The following is a 20086-nucleotide window of genomic DNA, read 5'->3' on the forward strand; positions in this document are numbered from 1 at the left end:
AACAGGGGCGCTCCACACAGAATGTGTCCCCAAATCCTAAATTCCCCCTCAAACACCTGTGAAATGGTGGGACTTTAGATATCTTTGATCAATTTCATTCATTTAACTCTGTTTTGGCAGTTTTTAAGGGATGAAGATGAAGCAGAAGAAAATTAAGGCCAAACCAAAAGGAGAAGTAGACAGGTGTGTTCCCAAAATGGATCACACGGAATGTGGGTCACCAGGGCTGTGCCCAATGTGGTTCCTCCAATGGGGGATGGAGCAGGAGCAGCGCACAAAGCTCTGCCCGCACTCGGGGCACTCGCAGGGCTTCCCTTACCAGTGCCTCCGTTGGTGTTGGTTCAAGGTAGAGCTCATGGAGAAGCGCTTCCCACACGGGACACTCGTAGGGCCTCTCCCCAGTATGGATGTGACGGTGCTTGACAAGGATGGAGTTGTGCTTGAATCCCTTTCCACAGTCAGGGCAGCGGAAGGGCCTCTCCTCTGTGTGAATCCGATAGTGCAGGAGGAGACTGGAGCTCGTCTTAAACCTCTTCCTGCATTTATCACACTCATAGGGCTTCTCCCCCGTGTGGATGTGCTGGTGTCTGATGAGGTGGGAGTTGCGTTGGAATCCCTTCCCACAGTCGGGGCATTGGAAGGGCCTCTCCTCTGTGTGACTCTGATAGTGCCGGACGAGATGGGAGCTGGTCACCAACCTGTTCCTGCATTTATCACACTCGTAGGGCCTCTCCCCAGTGTGAGTCCTCTGGTGCGTGATCAGGGTGGAGCTCTCGCTGAAGCTCTTCCCACACTCCCCACACGCGTAGGGCCGTTCCCCAGTGTGGGTCTTCTGGTGCCTGATCAGGTTGCAGTTCCTCCTGAAGCTCTTCCCACACTCCCTGCACGTGTGGGGCTTCTCCCTATCATGGAGCTGCTCGTGGAGCACCAGCTCCGAGCTCTGGCTTGATCTTTGGCCGCCTTCCCGGCCCAGGCTGGCTCTTTCCCCTCTCAGATCCCCCCCAGCTGCGTTTGCAGCCCCTCCTCGTGCGGCATCTCCGCGCCTTTTCCTCCCTGTTGCCTTCCTGCGCCGTGGAGCCGCTCAAAACGGGCTCTTCCATCAGGTTCTGCCGCGGGCATTTGTCCTCCCTGCTCTGCATGCCCAGCTCCTGCTCTGGGGGAGGAAGGACAAGGACAGGATGGGATTTGCCCCCATGCCACAGGCAAGGGCAAGGAGATCCCCCCAGGGCTGTGCTGCAGCCGGGGCCGTGCTGGGCTGGCAGATGGAGCAGCACAGAGAGGAAAGGGGCACTGACTTCCTCCTCACCTGCATCAGTGTCCTGAGGCATCTTCCTCTTCCTCGCAGCCTCCCAGGGCTTGGCAATGGCAAATCCTGGTTTGGGGAAAACAAGGGATGAGCACCTTTGTAGGAGCGTCAGGGGGTAGGACGGTTGGGATGGACAGAGACGAGAGATCTCTGAAGCCAGGTCGTGGAACTTGCTGTTTATTGCAAAGGGCCTGGGTGCAGGGCCCTGCTTGGGGCTGCCAAGCACAGCTCGGAGCAGGCCTGAGAGAAGAGAGGGGCAGAGAGGACGAGAGGGTGAGAGAGTGAGAGGGGAAGAGCGTAAGAGAGTAAAAAAGGTAAGAGAGTAAAAAGGGTAAGAGAGCAAAAGGGTAAGAGAGTAAAAGCGTAAGAGAGTGAGGTTACCGTTACAATACAATAAATCTTCTTCTGTGTTGAATATTCTATTTCTCACAAACCAATCTAGTACAAGGTACAAATCCTATAGCATTTGCATACAGCCTGAAAGAATCATTACATCACCATAATGTGTTATATTTTAAATCTTAAAAAGTACTGTTTGGACGCCTTCTGCTGAGCTAGTAGGGTCTGCTCTGACCCCTGGACCTGTCTGCAAGCAGAGGGAATTGTTTCATCAGAAGGGGATTGCCTTCAGTCTGGCCACACAATTGTTTTCCATTTGTTCAATAACTAAGGTATCTAAAAGCTTGCTTTCATTCCAATCTTGCTAATAGTTTCTATATTCTCAAAATTTTTGCCAGACATTTATCATATTTATGAAACAGGAAAGCCTGTTTCACCAGCCCCAATACACATAGAGTTACAAGGTCCCTCCGCCCAAGTCCATCTCTGCAAGTCACCGGCCATCTGTGCTTCACAAAAATCTCCCAAACACCACAATTCAGCCCTAGAAAAGCGTCCCAGGAGTTCCCTGTCCCTGGTCCCTCCCCTGTGGTGTTCGGGGGTTCACCCTGTCCCAGCTGCTGGGGGTCACGCTTGGATTGTGGGTCCCCCTTCTCCTCGGTGCCCGCCCTGCCCAGGCTGCTGGAAGTCCCAGCACTGCCAAAAGCTCCCCCCTCTTTGCTCCCCCCATTTCGGGATGCCGGGGCTCTTTGGGCTCCCTGGCTGCCTTCTCCGCTCCTTCTCTGCTCTGGGCTGCAGCGGCTCCAAGGAGTCCCCCCTGCCCCTCTCCAGGCTCTTGAGGCTCCCCCTAATGGCGGCGCTCCCCCCTCTCTGGGCTCCCCAATTTGGGCTCCTGGGGGACACCGGGCTCTGCTCCTCCAGGCTGCCTCTGCCGGCAGCCGCCACCGCACCCCCCGATGTGCCCCCGAGGGGCCTTTTCCGCTCAGCCTTGGACTGCTTCATTCTCCAAACATCCCCCCAAAATAACCCAACTGGGAGTGACTGGGAACATGCTGGAGGGAACTGGGCTACACTGGGACATACTGAGAGGGACTGGAACAAAAGTGAAGGGGGGAAAGAAAGCAACTGGAACCATGTGGAGCACAACTGGTTCATACTGCCAGGGACTGGAAGCACACTGGGCTCATCTTTGGATCATACTGGGACGGACTGGACTAATGCTGGGAGTATGTGAGAGTGACTGGGAAACACACCCTGCACATCATCCCCCGTACTGGGCCTGACTGGGAGCAATTGGAAGCACGCTGGGAGCAAATGGCATCATACTGGGACTGACTGGGCCGATCTAGGAAGCAACTGAAACCATGATGGAGGCAGCTGGGACCATACTGGGAGAGACTGGAAGTAACTGGGATTATACTGGGACCACACTGGGAGGGCTGGCATGCAACTAGGATCAAGCTGGAGCTTACTTACTGGGATCAAATTGGGGTTGAAAGGGAGTGACTGGGATCACACTTTGGGCTACTGGGAGCAGCTGAGAGAAACTGGGACCATGCTGCAAGCAAACTGGAGGAACTGGGAAGGACTGGATGCCTGCTGGAGGCATCACTGGGCATCACTTGGTGATCATACTGGGAGAACTAACACCTTACTGCAGCCACTGGCAGTGCCTGGAAATGACTACAGACATGCTGGGGGCAACTGGGATATACTGGGAGTGTCTGTAGCCATATTCGGGGACTGGAACCACACTGGCAACAACTGGGACTATGCTGGGGAGAACTGGGACCACACTGCGGGTAACTGGGAGTGAGTGGGACCATACTGGGAGGGACTGGGATCATATGGGGAGTGACTGGGACTACAGCAGGGACAACTGGGTTTAACTGTGACCATACTGGGAGTGTCTGTAACCATAGGGGAGTGATGGAAGCACACTGGGAACAGCTGGGCCCATGCTGGGAGCAACTGGGATCACACTGGGGGCACTGGCATCAGCGTGGGAGTGACTGGGAGCAACTGGGGTTCGACTGCAAGTGATTGGGATCATACTGGGAGTAGCTACACTCATACTGGGATTATACTGGTGTGAATGGAACCTGACTGGGGCTTATTGGGAGCCACTGGGTCCATGTTGGGAGGAAAATGTGACACACTGGGAGCAGCTGGAAGGTACTGCAACCATGCTGAGAGGACTGAGACTATAACTGGGATCATACTGGGAGCAACTGGGGCCACCCTTGAGCAACAGATAGAAACTGGGATTATGTTAGAGGAAACTGGGAGTAACTGGGAAAGACTGGGATCATGCTGAGTTAACTAAAACATACTGGGAGTGTCTCTAACCATACTGGGGGCACTGGAACCACACTGGGAACAGCTGGGATCATGCTGGGAGCAACTGGGACGATGCTTGGGAAAACTGAATCTACCCTGGAGGAAACGGGGCACAACTGGGACCCTGCTGGGAGGGACTGGGACTATTCTTGGGGAAAGTGCGATCATAATGGGAGGAACTGGGAGCATCTGGAATTTTGCTGGGAGCAACTGGGATCACAGTGAGAGCAGCTCAGTCCATACTGGGTTACCCTGGGATCTCATTGAGAGTGACTGGAATCATACTGGGATTGACTGGGAGTGGCTGGTTTTGTGGATTTTGGGGAGTTTGGATTTTGGGGGATTTGATTGGCATTTTGAGGGGGAGTTTTTCTGGGGCTTTTTGGGGTTTATTGAAATTTTTTGTGGCTTTTTTTAAATTTTGGGGGTTTTACTGGGATTTTGTTGGGGGTTTTGGGGATTCTCAGAAATTCTGGGGGTTTTATTGGGATTTTTAGGAGATTTGGGGGCATTTTATTGGAACTGTGGTGGCATTCATCAAGATTCATAGGGACTTGGGGTTCTTTGTGGTATTTCAGGAGTTTTGTGTGGTTGAGTGTTGCTAGGATTTCTTTGGATCTTGGGGGAGATTTTGTGGGACTTTTTATGGTTTTGGGGACATTTTTGGGGGATTTGCAGCGTTTAATCAGGATTTTTGGGGTGATTGGGATTTCAAGAGATTTTGTGGGCTTTTATAAGGATTCTAGGGTGTTGTAATGGGATTTTGAGAGACTAAATTGGGTTTTAGTGTGTTGTGGTGTGTTGCAATATCCTGTTTTACCTTCTCCCTTCCCCCTCGCCCCTCGCTGAGTGTGCCCTGTCAATCAGGCTAACATACCAGCAAGGCGTCGTGTGATAGGTGACCCTAGTACCTGGAGACCCTGCCCCTTCACCTGGTTGGTGACTCACCTGTCCCCTCCCCTTCCCCTGTCCTGAGCTTAAAATGTGAATGAGACCATGCGGCCCCCATTCTGTTATCAGCAGTAGCCCAGTGCAGACATATCTGTGCTCATGGAATAAACATCTGGCTACCTTCTAGCAGAATCCGCTCCCTTCTTCTCTTCACCATCGCCAGAAGCTGTCCCCTGAGGTAAACAGAGTCCTGTCTTGGGCCCCGCTGCACTCTGCCGCCAGCCAAGGTATCTCTGGGGTGAACACCGCAGTGCTGCCTCTGGCCCAGCAGCGAAGGTCAGAATTGGCCTAGGCACCATCTAACTGGTTATATTCGGATACATATTCCAATATATTGGCGTCCCTGTGGGTGGCTCGACTCTGCAGCCCGAAAACGGACTCGCTGTTCCTCAGAGAAGCTTCTGCCAGCCGTGCATCCAGCTGAAAGGAGCCTGGCTTCAAGACTCCCAGCTAGAGACTTTGGGAATACTCCCAGAAAAAGTTTCGTGGACTGTTCGGCGCCTTTGGAAAGCCCTGCTTCATTGTGGTGAGCAGGTTTTCCAGAGGAAGAAAAGGGGAGCCTCTCTTGCACCCAGAGAGAGGTCCTTTTCCGGTGGAGACCTGCCTGCCTGTACCCAGCCTACAGCTTCCATTTCACGTGAGTATCTCTGCTTTCGGTAGAGCAGAAGCTCAAAAACAGACTCTGCCGCGAGTTCTGTTCCTTTTTTGCCTTTGCATTTTGGCTGCGCAGCCCCACAGACAAGAATTCATAGCGTTCTAGCTTTATTTTTTGCCGCGTGTTTCACTGTTTTTTAGAATTCGTGCCGGAGCGGGATCGCTCTCTGCCCTTCCCCCCCCGGCTCAGCAGCGTGTTCAGACACGTGTTAGGAGATTTTCTTTCTCTTTCTCTTTGCGAGGGAGGGGGGGGCTCTCTTTCCACGTGGCCGGGGGACCTGCGGGGTCGGGAGTGCTCTTTGCACACGCGGCGGCGGGGGGGGGACGTCCCGGTTTCGGCTGCCACGTGGAGTGGCTGCTCCCTCTGCTCCGCGGGGGAGCTGCATTCCACCACGGGGGAGGCTTTGTTTCTGCCTCGGCTCAGCAGGGCGTGCCCTGCTGCTGCTGCCCGGGAATTTTAAAAGCAGTATATACAGCTGCATTGTGAAGCTTTTGTCTGCTCGTTATCGCTTTCTATCTGTGGTTTTTTTTAGAAATTAGTAGCTGATTTTAGCTTTGTTTTTGGTCAGGCGGGATTAAGTACTTTGCATTTTACATCTATCATGGGTTCCAAACTTAGCATTGTACAAAGGGGAGTGTATTATCATATTGTTAGCATTTTAGTCAAGAGTAATGTGAAATTCTCTAAAGGAAAATTGAAACAGTTTATAAGATGGCTTTTTCTGCAGTTCCCAAACATTTCCCCTGAAGAAATCCACATTATTCAATTCTGGGATAAAGTTGGGAATGAATTGGTAACCTTAGGACAATCTGGCAAATAACCCTCAGCTAAATTTGTGTTCTGGAGTTTACAAATTCGAACAGCATTGCTCAAACAAAAGGAAATGGAGAAAAAGCCAAATGTAAAGCCATGTGCCTCTGCTCTCCCTGTTCCTCCCTCTCCCTCTAAAACCCCTAAACCTCTTTCCCCAAAACTTGGTATTTTAAAGAGTGCAAACTCATTGGGAAGTCAGCTCCCAGAGAGTGCAAGAATACCTGAGTTGTTTTGTTCACAAAGCCCTGGCCAGGCTGCGTGTCTTTCCCAATCCCCTCCTCTAAAATCCCGAGCACGTGTTAGCTTTTCGGAGAGCAGTGATGTCCAAAATGGCCCCCAGTCCCTAGGGCCTGCACAAGATGGTGGGTGCCACGTGGCATCTTCCCAAACCTGGTCTTCTTCTTCCCAAAATCCTCTTAAGCATCCCAAAATTCCTGCCCCATCCCCCTCTCCTCCTGTTCCTCGTGACACCTTCCCCCCTCCCCCTGCCTTTCCTGCAGTACCCTCAGCTCCGCCTCTCTACTCCTCCCAGGGGGAGTCTGCTGACGTGATGTCACCAGGTGACCCCGCCCCCTGTTCCCACGGTATCCCCGCCCCCTGCCAGCCCCTTGACTCCGCCCCTTGTTCCCACGGTTTCCCCGCCCCTTGCCGGCTCCCTGTCCCCGCCCCCTCCCCGGGTTCCCATGGTGGGGACACACCCACTGCCTGTCCCCAGACCTGTAGCTGTGATCCCAATGCTTCTGATTCAAGGGATACAGAGCAGGGGACAGCAGACCTAATGCATGGTGCCATGTTGTCACTGGCTCCTGTTACGTTTCAGCCTGCAGCTCAAGCAGGAGCAGCCCCTACTGCTAATTGGAGTTCTTTTGGACGACAATTGATTAAAGAGATCTGTAAATCTCATAAAGAATATGGTCCACACAGTCCATATTTCCATGGCCTTTTAAATTCTGAATTAAGTAGGACTATTGTGGTTCCACATGATTTAAAACAACTGTTTTCATGTCTCATGACATCCACGGAATTCAAATTATGGGAATCAGCATTGAAACAACTGCTAAAAGATGCTCTCCCAGGCTTACAGGCTGATCCAAACACAGCAAAAGACAACAATGGTAACCCTATCACTATTGAGCACCTCTGTGGTGAGGGTCAATGGTCTTCTCCCTCAGTCCAAGCTGCTGCAATTCCTGCAGAAACACTTGAGAAAGTAAAGGAAGCAGCTGAAAAGGCATTCTTTTCCCTCCAACCTGAGGGGCCTTTTGAGCCCTATAGTAAAATCAAACAACTACCATCAGAGCCTTTTGTGAAATTTGTAGAAAGGCTAACTAGAGCCATTGAAATACAAGTTAAAAAGGAAAATGCAAGGGAAGCAATTTTAGAAGAAATAGCGTTTACAAATGCAAATGAACAGTGTCGAGCAGCAATCCTGAGCCTTCCTATGGAACCTTCCCCTACATTAAAAGATATGCTTCTAGTCTGTAACAGGAAAGTGCCTCTGATGAGTGTTGCTGAAGACACCAGACCAAGGCTGCTGCCAAGACCACCTCAGCGTGTTGCTGTTGCCAGCCCTGCACCTTCTCTTTCAGCACAGCAGTACCCTGGGCAGCAGCGGAGACCGGCAATGGTTGAGCCCACTAAACCATGCCTGCTTTGTAATAAGCTAGGGCACTGGAGTAACCAGTGCCCCCTGAAAAGGGAATTTGATGAATTTAAAAATAGCAGGGGAGGAGAACTGCAAGCCCTCCCTGGGGTCAACAACAAAAAAACGAAGAATAAAGCGCCAGCCTGCCAGGCGTGCAGACATAAAAGGAGCAGGCCAAGAGAATAAGGGTAGCAAAATAAATCAAGCGCGCGATAATATTAACATTTGTGTAAGTGAAGCAGGTGCTTCAAAGACCAAGTCCGCTAGTCCACTGTTAAATGTGAAACAAAATAACCTTTGTTATGATTTAAGTGATTCTGTATTAACCGCATCTTCTGTCAATGAGCCTTACAGGTTGCAGCTGACAGAGTCACTCCACCTGAAGGACACTGACTGGCATATTGTTTCTGTAAATCCTGAACAGAAAGGTACTTGGAACCAAATTCGTTGTAAGTACATCATCACTGGGGACAAAAACACACCACAAGAGATCGAAATTGCTCCGGGACTGACAACATCAGATCCCAAGCAATTTGTTCTCAGCCTGCACTGTTTCCACCCACCCCTGTTTCTTCCCAAGGGACAAATTGTTGCTCAAGCTATCCCTGTGCCATCTTTACCTGAAAATGTCGATAAACAAGGGCCCACAGTCGCCCAGGTGAGACAGAATATCCATCTTGAACTAGGTAAAGTGTCTAGGAGAGGTGAAGGTTCTGTGGAGCTAAAGCTGAAGGAGAAGCCGCGTTCTAGAGACAGCAAGGAGACAGAGAAAGAAAAACAGAAAAACCACGAGGTCAATCTGCCCCCGACTTAAGAATTCCTTCGATAAAGAAGAATTAGTGCTAAATGTCATGTAGAATGAATATGTATGAACTTAATTTAAAACTGTATGCATATGCATTTGGAAGGGGGGATAAAAAGGGGACTCGGAGTCTCCAGGGGCGCGCATGCCCTTTTGGGGAGTCTTGCGTCCGGCGCGCGTCGTAATAAAGCATACCGGGCTTTACAACTTTTACAAGTTGTGAGGTTTCTTCTTTTCTCCGCAAAACATTTTGGCGAGCCAAGGCAGGAGTTCTCTGTCCCCGTGGGGCAGGGGGGATAGACGGACCTCCAAGGCGCGCCCCAAGATTTTTTCCTGGTGGGGCTCCGCTTGTCTCAACTTGCCACCTGCGAGGACAGACAACGACCCGCTAGCCTGCGGAGGAGAATACGGTATGTATGGGGCCCCAGGGGGGGGAAGAAGGAGAGAAAGAGAGTAAACCACCCAGAGACGTCTGGGTTCATGGGTTCAGCTGATAGAGCAGCTGTATTAGAGATGGAGTTCAGCTGATAGAGCAGCTGTATTAGAAACGGGGTTCAGCTGATAGAGCAGCTGTATTAGAAGCCGGGTTCGTCGTTCTGATAGAGCAGACCGCTAGCGGCTTTGGGGGTAAGCCGGGTGAACCCGTATATGTGTGTATTGAAGATTCATAGTTCTGATGGAGCAGAACTGGTGAGCCCGTGTGTTTTGTTTGTGTGTGTGTGATGTCCGGACACTGTGTTGCTGTATGGTTAATGTGTGTAGCCAGTGCACTGTGTTTGTGATCGTGCAGGTGATAAGTGTATGGTGTATAAAAGAGAGTAAATCTACAGTGCCCTACAGAGCGGGGGGGGTCAGTACTCCCCGTGTTTGAAGCAGCCGAGTGAAGCCAGAGGCGCCGGCTGCAGCAGGCTGCGGGGGCAAGGAGAGAAGTGCCCCGCGGAGAAGCGAGTAGAAGAATGTCAGTGATAGTATTTATCGTGTTTAAATGTAGTGATTTGTGTAGATTTGGTACATTTTAACCGTGAGTATGAGCTCAGAGAGTTCCTTTGCCTTAGATGTTTAGACTTGATCTCTAGACTGTGCGCTGTTATTTTGATTGTGTCCAGGAAAATTGATTTGAGTAAATGCCGAATTATAGTGTGCTGTGTTGTGTTGAGAAAAGTGAGCACTTTGCGAAATAAGCCCTTTCCCAGTAATTTTGTGTGGTGATTTTTTTCCGCTGCATTGTAGTAATTTGATTCTCAGATTGTATAGTAGTGTTTGTGGAGATTTTAAGATTTTGTTGCAACAAGAGTAGCATTTTACATAGGAGAACTATAGTATGGTGATTTATGTTTAACTTCGATAAAGCGAGTTAAAGGAATTCCAAGAATTCTCCCCCTCATAGTAATTCAAGCCATGGCTCTAGTGAATTTGAAATAAGGGAGAGGGGGGAGAGTGAGTGCGTGTGTCTGTGTCTGCAGGTATATCAGAGTTTTGGCTGTGACTAGCACAGCCTTTTTGCAAAGCAGCAAAACAAGTGTAAGTAGACACAGTGCCTTAATTAGATTGTGCAAGAAGAGAACTAGAAAAGACTAATATTTTGTAAAACAGAGTTTATATAGAAGAGGTGAATGAAATGAATTAGTTAATGAGACTTATGAGATTTATGAGACTTCAGTTGGTACTGCAGTAAGTCTTTACTAGAAACAATCTGCTGTAAAGATTTAAAGTTCTCTGTAACAAACAGAATAGCCTCCCTTTGTGAGCAATTTCGAGGAGCCTTTGGTACATCAAGAGGCTAGCAGGCTGTGTGAGGTGACAGTGGCTGCGCCCTGGGCACAGGGACAGCTCTGGCTACCCCGTCTCCCCAGGAAACACGAGAATGGCCTGTGGGCAAGAGCTAGATGTGCAAGTATTATTGCAGTGCAGTGTTTATGAGAAACACTAGTATTGCTGTTTTGCTGTTCCAATAAGTGTCAGGGTACACGCCCCGAGTGTAAATTAAAGGTTTCTGGTCAAGCAGATTCAGAACCTAAAGTCTTAGAGCTTGTGTGTGAGAATCACATCTGATACCTGCCACCTGGAGCTGTGTGTATAAGAAAAAAACTGAGAAACTACTGTGAAGGTCTGTAAAAAGGTTTGAATAGAAGCGAGATAAGGCAAGGAGAAATAAATAATGAGAACTGATCAGAGCAAACAAGTTCCTAAATTAGCCCCTTTTGGGAGGGGCTCATTGAGAGAAAGTTGCCAGTAAGAGCAGCTCAGAAAATAAAAAGATTTATAGTGCTTCATTGCTGTTAGTACTGTTTTATAATAGAAAGATAAATGAGATAGTTTTTGTATGCTGAAATGTCTTTTGTTTTAAGAAATCACCCAGAATGACAAAGAAACTGTGAGATCAGACCGCTCTCTGGTCTTGGCCCCTGAAAAAGAAAACAAGGCAAAGAGAAAGCAAATCAAACATGTTGTTCAGCATGCAGCATAAGATAGCAACATATGAAATCAGGCAAAGATTATCACGCTAAAATGCGAAGCAATCACAGTTCGCAAAATGAGTACATATGATTTGTAAAAGCTTCCTCCCAAGGTAAGGGAGGAGGAGTAAAAATAACCTTCCCAAAAGAGAAGAATTTTTGTCAGCACAAGAGTCATGTGTTCAGTTTTAAATAAAGCTTTAGTACCTGTAGAGAATGTTTATGTTGTAGTGTGAAGAATGAACAACTGGCCAGTCTGAAAAAGCATACTTTTGCAAACCTTTAAAGTAACATGTGTACTATGTGTACCTAAAAGCTTTTGTACAATTCGCTCAATTTGCTAAACATTCTCAAATGAGAAAAATTACTCTAGAAGCAAATAATATAAAGATGTTAAGCTTAATATTAACAGACACTGAAATTAAGAAAGACATTAGTAAGGAGATATTAGAATAAGTAAATAAGTGTTTTCAAGAGTATGGGCCTCTGCTGCACCAGAGAGAGTGAAAGATGCTCCCCATGAGATGCTCCCCCATCAAGCTTAATGAAAGAACACAACCAGTGAGAACTGAGTAGTACCCTCAAAAAAAAAGTAAGGAAAGAATCAATCCAATAACTAGTAGTACTAGATTAAAAGCTGTCAATAAGATAACACAGAATTTGTACCCTGTAGTAGCAAATCCATAGACCTTACTAACTTGTTTAACACCTGAGCTAACCTGGTTCACTGTTTTAAGTCTAAGAGATGCCTTCTTTTGCCTCCCTATCCACGAAGCCAGCCAGAACATTTTTGCATTCAAACACAAGCTCACACAGTCCATGTGCCTGAAGGCTTCAAAATTCCCCACTCCGATTGGAGAACAGCTTGCAAAGACCCAGAGTCCCAGGAAGCTCCACAAGAAAAAAAGAGGCTGTTGCAGTACATAGATGATCTTCTAGTAGCCACTCAGACGAGAGAAGCAAGAAAAGCCTAGACGGTAAGCCTTTTGAATTTCCTAAGACTCCAAAGATGCAGAGTCTCAAAGAAAAAGGCACAAGTAGTGAAACAGAAAATAATCTACCTAGAGTAAGAAGTGAGTGCTGAGCAGCAGACTTTAAAGCAGAGAAGCCCTATGCCAAACCCTGAACCCCAGACAACGAAAGAACTCCAAACCTTCTTAGGCATGGCAGTGTAGTGCCAGCTGTGAGTTCATAATTGTGGACTGTTCTCCAGACCCCTCTATGCTCTTATTGCCAATAGAAACAGAGATCTCCAGTGGACAAGAGACGCCACACGGGCCTTTCGCCAGCTAGAGAGTCCCCTCATGTCGGCTCCAGCTTTGAAACTTCCAGATGTAAGTAAAGCATTCTTTCTATTTTTCCATGCAAGGAATTGCTCTAAGAATATTAGCTCAAGACTTGAGTCCATACCGGAGGGCAGTTGCTTACCTCTCTAAGCAACTAGATGCAACAGCCAAAAGATAGCCAAGTTGCCTCAGAGCTGTAGCAGCAGTTGTGCTGAACATTCAAGAAGCACACAAGTTTATCCTGAGACAAAAATGACTGTGCTAGTGTCCCACACAGTGTCTGTAGTACTAGAAGTAAAAAGTGGCCACTGGCTTTTCACCAGAGAAGTTTCTGAAATACCAGGCCATCATGGTAGAGCAAGATGATGTAGAGATAGTAGTGACTAATATTGTCAACCCAGCTTCTTTTCTCAGTAGAATCAAAGAGAAGCAGTACACCACGATTGCCCAGAGACCACTGAAGCTACCTACTCCAGCCGCCCAGACTTAAAAGACACTCCTCCGGACGATGCAGAGACCTGGTTCACTAACAAGAAAGCGACATTGCAAAGTTCACAGTGATTACCTGCAGAGAAGTAATAGAGTCTGGACACTTACCAACAGGTACCTCTGCACAGAATGCTGAGATAAATGCATGGACCCATGCCTTAGAAACAGCAAAAGGCATTCAGAGTTGTGCATGCACATGGAGCCATCTAGAAAAAGAGGAGACTGCAGACCTCACAAAGAAAAAAGAGACAATCCAGCTGCTAGAAGCAGTTCAGCTACCTGAAAAAGCATATTAAAGCACACCAGAGAGTGAGCTTAAAATTAGAAGAAAGAAATGAGCTAGCAGATAGAGAGGCAAAGAAAGCAGCAAAGAGTGAAGTACAGATTTTCCTCGAAAGTAAGCCATAATACAATAATACTAATCAAAAGAGACGTACAACTGCAAGGAGTGAGCTACCATTGAAAGAGAGCTAGTAATCCCCTCCCATTTTCGTGGTTACTAGTAAAAGAAGAGCACTAGAAAACACACTAGAGCCTAATTACTTAAAGCCTTTTATAGAGTGTGGCTCCTTTCTCAAAATGACCGAGACTGCGAGTGATACAGAGTGCACTAGAATGAAGTGTTAACTTTGAAGTAGTAATTCCCACAAGCTTTCTAGAACACACATCTGATTGAAAAGACTGTTGTATCATTGTCAGAAATCTATATGCCACTATCACTCAGGTGAGCTGATAATGTGATCCTTGCCTCCAGACTAACCTCAAAATACCCCCGGGCCAAAACTTAGTCAAACTGGGAGGGGCCATGGGCCTGTATAGCAGTGGCAAATCAACTTTTCAGAACTCCCAAGGAAAGGGGGTTATCAGTATTTCCTAGTATTAATAGATACATTTTCAAAGTGGCCAGAAACATTCCCCACCAGAACTGTCAAAGCTCAAGAAGTGACCAGATCATTTTTACAAGAGATAATACCACGCTTCAGAGTTCCAGCCACAATATCCTCAGATAAAGAATCACCTTTCATTTCCAAAATAGTGCAACAGATTAGTAGCCATCTGGGCATAGATTAAGAACTTCACACGCCATACCGCCCCCAATCAAGCGACCAGGGGGAGAGAATGAATCATTTAATTAAGCAGCAAATCATAAGACTGGGGCAAGAAGCTCTTCCACTAGCACTATTGCAAATTCAAACTAAACCTTTTGAGCTAAAAGAATGCTGAATCCTTTTAGAATGCCTTATAGAAGACAATAGAATACAAGAAGAATGTCCAGAATGTCCACTTACATAGTGGCATTAAGCAAACAGCTCAGAGTAATTGAGAAACTTGTGGCTGGAACTCGGAGCAGAGAGTTAGATAGCCTAGAGTTGATGTATATGTTAAGTCTCTTACAGAGAAGACTTCAGAACCACAGTGAGAGAGACCACTGCAAGTACCTCTCACCACCTTCACTGCAATCAAAATCAAGGAGCAGAATGCTAGATCCATCACTCTCAAGTGAAGAAGGCCCAGAAGCCCCTTCAAGAGTGACACCAAGAGACAGTGAACTGAGACTAAAACTTATTCAGGCAAAATGAGTATATTGCAGTCGAGAGTAGCTCATACTTTAGTGTACAGAATTGTTTTGTATAGAATTATAACTGAAGTTTTAGAACTAGAAAGTACCTCTACCCAAAGCAATGCTGAATAGCCTTAGTCCCTGGCATTTAATCAGTATACTAGATCCATAAGAAAACCTTCTGAGATAAAGAAAGTTTATATTAAACATATCTACTGTAGTAATCCACGAGAATCAAGTATGTGAAGAGTAAGAATAGCAAGAACAAGAGCTGTGAACACTTCAAGGAATCTGAAGAGAAGAAATCAAAGTAAAGTGCTTAGTCATCAAAAAGATGACTTATGAGAGACCAGATGTAATTAGTGTCTGAACCTCCCCTGGTGTATATGAACACCAGGAAGTCTGTGATAACCTAAGTGAATCAGACAGTTGGTGTAATTTCACCCTGATACAGCCTGTAGGCAATGAATTTAGGCTCTTCTCTCAAGATTTCCCCTCCATTATCTTCTGCCCTGAACACAGTCACAGCTTAATCTTTGCTAAGAGCAAGGTGAGTGACCAAGAGAGACATTCCTGCTTGCCACACATCTGAAAAATCAAGTGCTTTAGAAAGAAAAAGAGAAGTTAGATTCCCTGAAGTCTCTACATTTCAGAACAAACATCTGTCTCAAGTATGACCTAAACCTCTGTCAGATACACTTGTGAAGTGTGTCTGAATTTGTAGTAAGAGCCCAGCACATCCCTCTGGCAAAGAGAGATGATCATGGACAGAAAGCAGTTCCTGTTCCCCATAACAAACATCTAACTGGCATATTAGAGACAAGATTAAGAGTTTTAAATAGAATTGATTCAGAAATACTGATGAATAAACTAGCTGCTGCAGCAGGTAGCCTAACAAAATTGAAACAGCCTTTATAGTAATCTCTACTGGCATTAAAAACTAGCCAGTGACAGATTTCAAAAGTACTGCCAAAGTAAAGAAGTATGAACAGGCCAGAGACCAAGACCACAAATTGATAGTAGAAGCACTTAGTATAGTTCAAGATAATGTGTCTTTAGCTTTCAGTTGTATACAAGCACAGTTATAGATACAAGCAACAGCAGCTCTGATCATATAAGAAAGGAGTGAAAGTAATTTTCCAGCTGAAATTCAGAAAATTGAATGAGATAATGCAATTGATTTTGAAAGGAAGTTTTAATCCTGGTAGATTATAGTAAATTTCACCTATGATCCTATTTCTAATGTAGCCACTGCCTTTGTGCTTACCATATGTAATGCCACTGTTTATGTTATCCATCCCATCATTGCCCTAAGATTAAACCATGAAGAAACAACACTCTATCCTTCAGAACATAGAGTATGAGCACAAAAAGATGAATAAAAAGTGGCAGGTAGTAAACTTAGAATCCTGCATTACTAGAGAACAAATGAGATTCATTTGTGAAAGCAATACTGCTAATGCCCAGGATGTGTTTAGACACTGAACAGAGTATTTGTCACTTTGAAATTCATCCAGTCACTGACCAGAAAACTGTGCTCGTATATACTAGAAAAAAGTGTATGTTTGAAAACTGCTTGTGCTGCTGTACAAATTAATAGCAATGATGTTATTCTGTCTAGTAGAAACCATTCTAATCTCTGTATTTGTATTTGTAATTTTGTTAAGATTATTGAGTGTAATTTTTTGTATTTAGTACCAGTAACATCCCACCAGCTGATTACAGCCAATTACACAATGTATCACAGACTACCACCTACCCCTATCGGGGTGAACCTTACATTAGTAAAACAATTAATTAAGCACCAAGACCTATTAGAAGTCTTGAAAGAAATCCGAGAAAGTAAAAAGAAAACCTTAATTACTGTCCAACATGGTACAAAAGAAATAACCAGAGTTCTACAAAGAATAAAATACGGATAATCACTGGTGAGATGTGATCTTTAAGTGATCACCAACTACAAATAGAATCTTTGATAAGTTGTGCCACCCTATTCTAGTTTTACTAATATTAGTTAAGATAAACTTAAGATTATCTATTACATTGTTAATTTAGAACTAGAGAATGCTACAACGAATAGCTGTACTAACCTCTTTGTCAAATGTACATAGTAAAGCGCTAAAAGACACTTATTGTCGTAGAAATTTTCCTTAAGTAAAAGAATTTACTTATTTCCTAGGAAAGGGGGGAATGAGACAGAATATCCATCCTGAACTAGGTAAAGTGTCTAGGAGAGGTGAAGGGTCTGTGGAGCTAAAGCTGAAGGAGAAGCCGCGTTCCAGAGACAGCAAGGAGACAGAGAAAGAAAAACAGAAAAACCACGAGGTCAATCTGCCCCCGACTTAAGAATTCCTTCGATAAAGAAGAATTAGTGCTAAATGTCATGTAGAATGAATATGTATGAACTTAATTTAAAACTGTATGCATATGCATTTAGAAAGAAAGATAAAAAGAAGACTCGGAGTCTCCAGGGGCGCGCATGCCCTTTTGGAGAGTCTTGCGTCCGGCGCGCGTCGTAATAAAGCATACCGGGCTTTACAACTTTTACAAGTTGTGAAGTTTCTTCTTTTCTCCGCAAAACACAGGTCCAAGTTATTGGGACAGATAAACCCAAATATGGTGCAATGTCAGTGGGGGTGGGGAGTCTAAACGCATTGAGATGCTTGTAGACACAGGTGCAGACTGCACAGTGATTCCAGTACAAGACTGGCCAGCACACTGGCCTTTACAAAATGTTGCTGGTCACCTTCGAGGTGTAGGAGGTCTGCAATTGGCAAGGCAATCCAGAAGCATTATTCAATTCGAGGGTCCAAACGGACAATTGGCAAATATCCGTCCATTTGTGTTAGATTATTCAGAACCTTTGTTAGGGAGAGATTTAATGGCCCAGTGGGGTGTCACAATTAATATTCCAGACTCTCCACAGCATTTTTGTGCAGCAGTCATTAAACAACAGCGCCCCACCCAAAAACTTAAGTGGAAAACAGACGAACCAGTTGATGTGAAACAGTGGCCACTCAGTAAACAAAAAATAAAAGTGCTTGAAGAACTAGTACAAGAGCAACTAAGAAAGGGCCACATTGTGGAGACCATGTCCCCATGGAACTCTCCAGTGTTTGTCATCCAAAAAGCTGACAAAAAGAGGTGGCGACTTCTCTGTGACCTCCGACAAATTAATAATGTAATTGAAGATATGGGTTCTCCCCAGCCTGGTATGCCATCCCCAACAATGCTTCCCCAAGATTGGAAATTAGCTGTTATTGATATTAAAGATTGTTTTTTCCAAATCCCATTGCACCCTGACGATGCACCGCGTTTGGCATTCTCTGTCCCTTCTATCAATTCAGAAGCTCCTATGAAAAGGTACCATTGGACCGTTCTTCCTCAGGGCCTGAAGGTATCTCCAGCTATCTGCCAGTGGTATGTCTCCTCCCTGCTTTCCCCAGTGCGTGCAGCCGCAGAGAAGGCCATCATTTATCATTATATGGATGATATCCTTGTGTGTGCCCCCAATGATGATTTACTAACACATGCGCTTGACCTAACGATCGATGCATTGATTGTTGCAGGGTTCGAGCTCCAGGAACAGAAAATTCAAAAGATGCCACCCTGGAAGTATTTGGGCTTAGAAATTGGAAATAGGACCATTGTTCCTCAAAAACTAGAAATCAATCCAAGGATCAAGACCCTTGCGGATGTCCACAAGTTGTGTGGGTCTTTGAATTGGGTAAGACCATGGCTTGGTCTGACTAATGAAGACCTTGCCCCTCTTTTCAATTTATTGAAAGGGGGAGAGGACCCAGGTGCTCCTAGGTCTATTACCCCAGAGGCACGGAAAGCTCTAGAAAAGGTTCAGATTGCAATGTCCACAAGACAGGCCCACCGATGCCGGCCTGATCTGCCATTCAAATTTATCATCCTAGGTAAGTTGCCACACCTCCATGGAATTATTTTCCAGTGGGAGGAAAAACAAACACCTAAGGCAAAGGACACACCAAAAAAGGACCGGGACCAGAGGGACTCTCTCTTGATCATAGAATGGGTTTTCCTCAGTCACAAAAGGTCCAAGAGACTGACAAAGCCTCAGGAGCTGGTAGCAGAACTGATCCGGAAAGCAAGGACCCGGATCAGGGAGTTAGCAGGATGTGATTTTAAGTGCATTCACATTCCAGTTGAGTTAAAATCAGGTCAAAATACTATGAAAATACTGGAACAATTGTTTCAAGAAAATGAAGTGTTGCAGTTTGCTCTGGATTCCTACTCAGGACAATTTTCGGTAGCACGGCCCGCTTGCAAATTGTTTGAACAAGATGTTCAATTTACTTTAAAATTAAGAACTGCTCTAAGTAGGAGACCTTTAAAAAGGGCTCTGACTGTCTTTACAGATGCGTCCGGGAGGTCACACAAGTCTGTTATGACTTGGAAAGATCCTCAAACCCAGCAGTGGGAGACGGACATTGCTGAGGTGGAAGGTTCACCTCAGGTTGCTGAATTGGCTGCGGTTGTTAGGGCTTTTGAAAGGTTCTCAGAACCATTTAATCTGATTACAGACTCTGCATACGTGGCAGGAGTAGTATCCAGAGCAGATCAAGCAATACTGCAAGATGTATCTAACATCGCACTTTTTGAATTGCTCTCAAAACTGGTAAAGTTAGTCACTCACCGAGAGCAACCATTTTATGTGATGCATGTCAGGTCACACACTGACTTGCCAGGGTTTATCGCTGAAGGCAACAGAAGGGCAGATGCTCTTGCTGCACCTGCAGTGATGGCCACTCTCCCAAATGTTTTTGAACAGGCAAAAATCAGCCACCAGCTTTTCCACCAAAATGCACCTGGCCTGGTTCGTCAGTTTAACATCACTTGAGAACAGGCCAAAGCGATTGTGGCCACGTGCCCAAATTGCCAACAACATGCACTCCCTACAGTGAGTACGGGAGCAAACCCAAGGGGACTGAACAGTTGTGAACTGTGGCAAACAGATGTAACACACATACAGGCTTTTGGACGGCAGAAATATGTTCATGTTAGTGTAGATACCTTTTCTGGAGCAGTCTATGCTTCTGCCCACACAGGAGAATCATCTATTGATGCTATTAAGCACCTCTTACAGGCTTTTTCTTTCATGGGCATCCCCAAGGAGCTGAAAACTGATAATGGGCCCGCTTATAAATCCAAGGAATTCGGGAGCTTCCTGCAGCAATGGGGAGTAGAGCATAAAACTGGCATCCCCTACTCCCCTACAGGTCAAGCCATTGTAGAAAGAACTCACCGTGATATTAAAAGGGTCCTGGACCAGCAACAACAGGTTCTGAAGGTAGAACCTCCCCACATCCGGTTATCCAGGGCACTATTCACAATCAATTTTCTGAATTGTTCTTTTGACAGCCTGAACCCACCCATCCTACGCCACTTTGGGGGGAACAGTCACAGGTTGATGAAA

At 46.1% G+C, this 20086-nt stretch overlaps 1 pseudogene; it reads right to left on the reverse strand.

Annotated features, from left to right (window-relative positions):
* Positions 1–227: 227 nt before the first annotated feature.
* LOC135442039 (zinc finger protein 239-like) lies at positions 228–2375 on the reverse strand (annotated as a pseudogene).
* Positions 2376–20086: the final 17711 nt, after the last annotated feature.

The sequence above is a fragment of the Zonotrichia leucophrys genome, unplaced genomic scaffold (assembly GCF_028769735.1).
Source record: "Zonotrichia leucophrys gambelii isolate GWCS_2022_RI unplaced genomic scaffold, RI_Zleu_2.0 Scaffold_891_20086, whole genome shotgun sequence".
NCBI lineage: Eukaryota > Metazoa > Chordata > Aves > Passeriformes > Passerellidae > Zonotrichia > Zonotrichia leucophrys.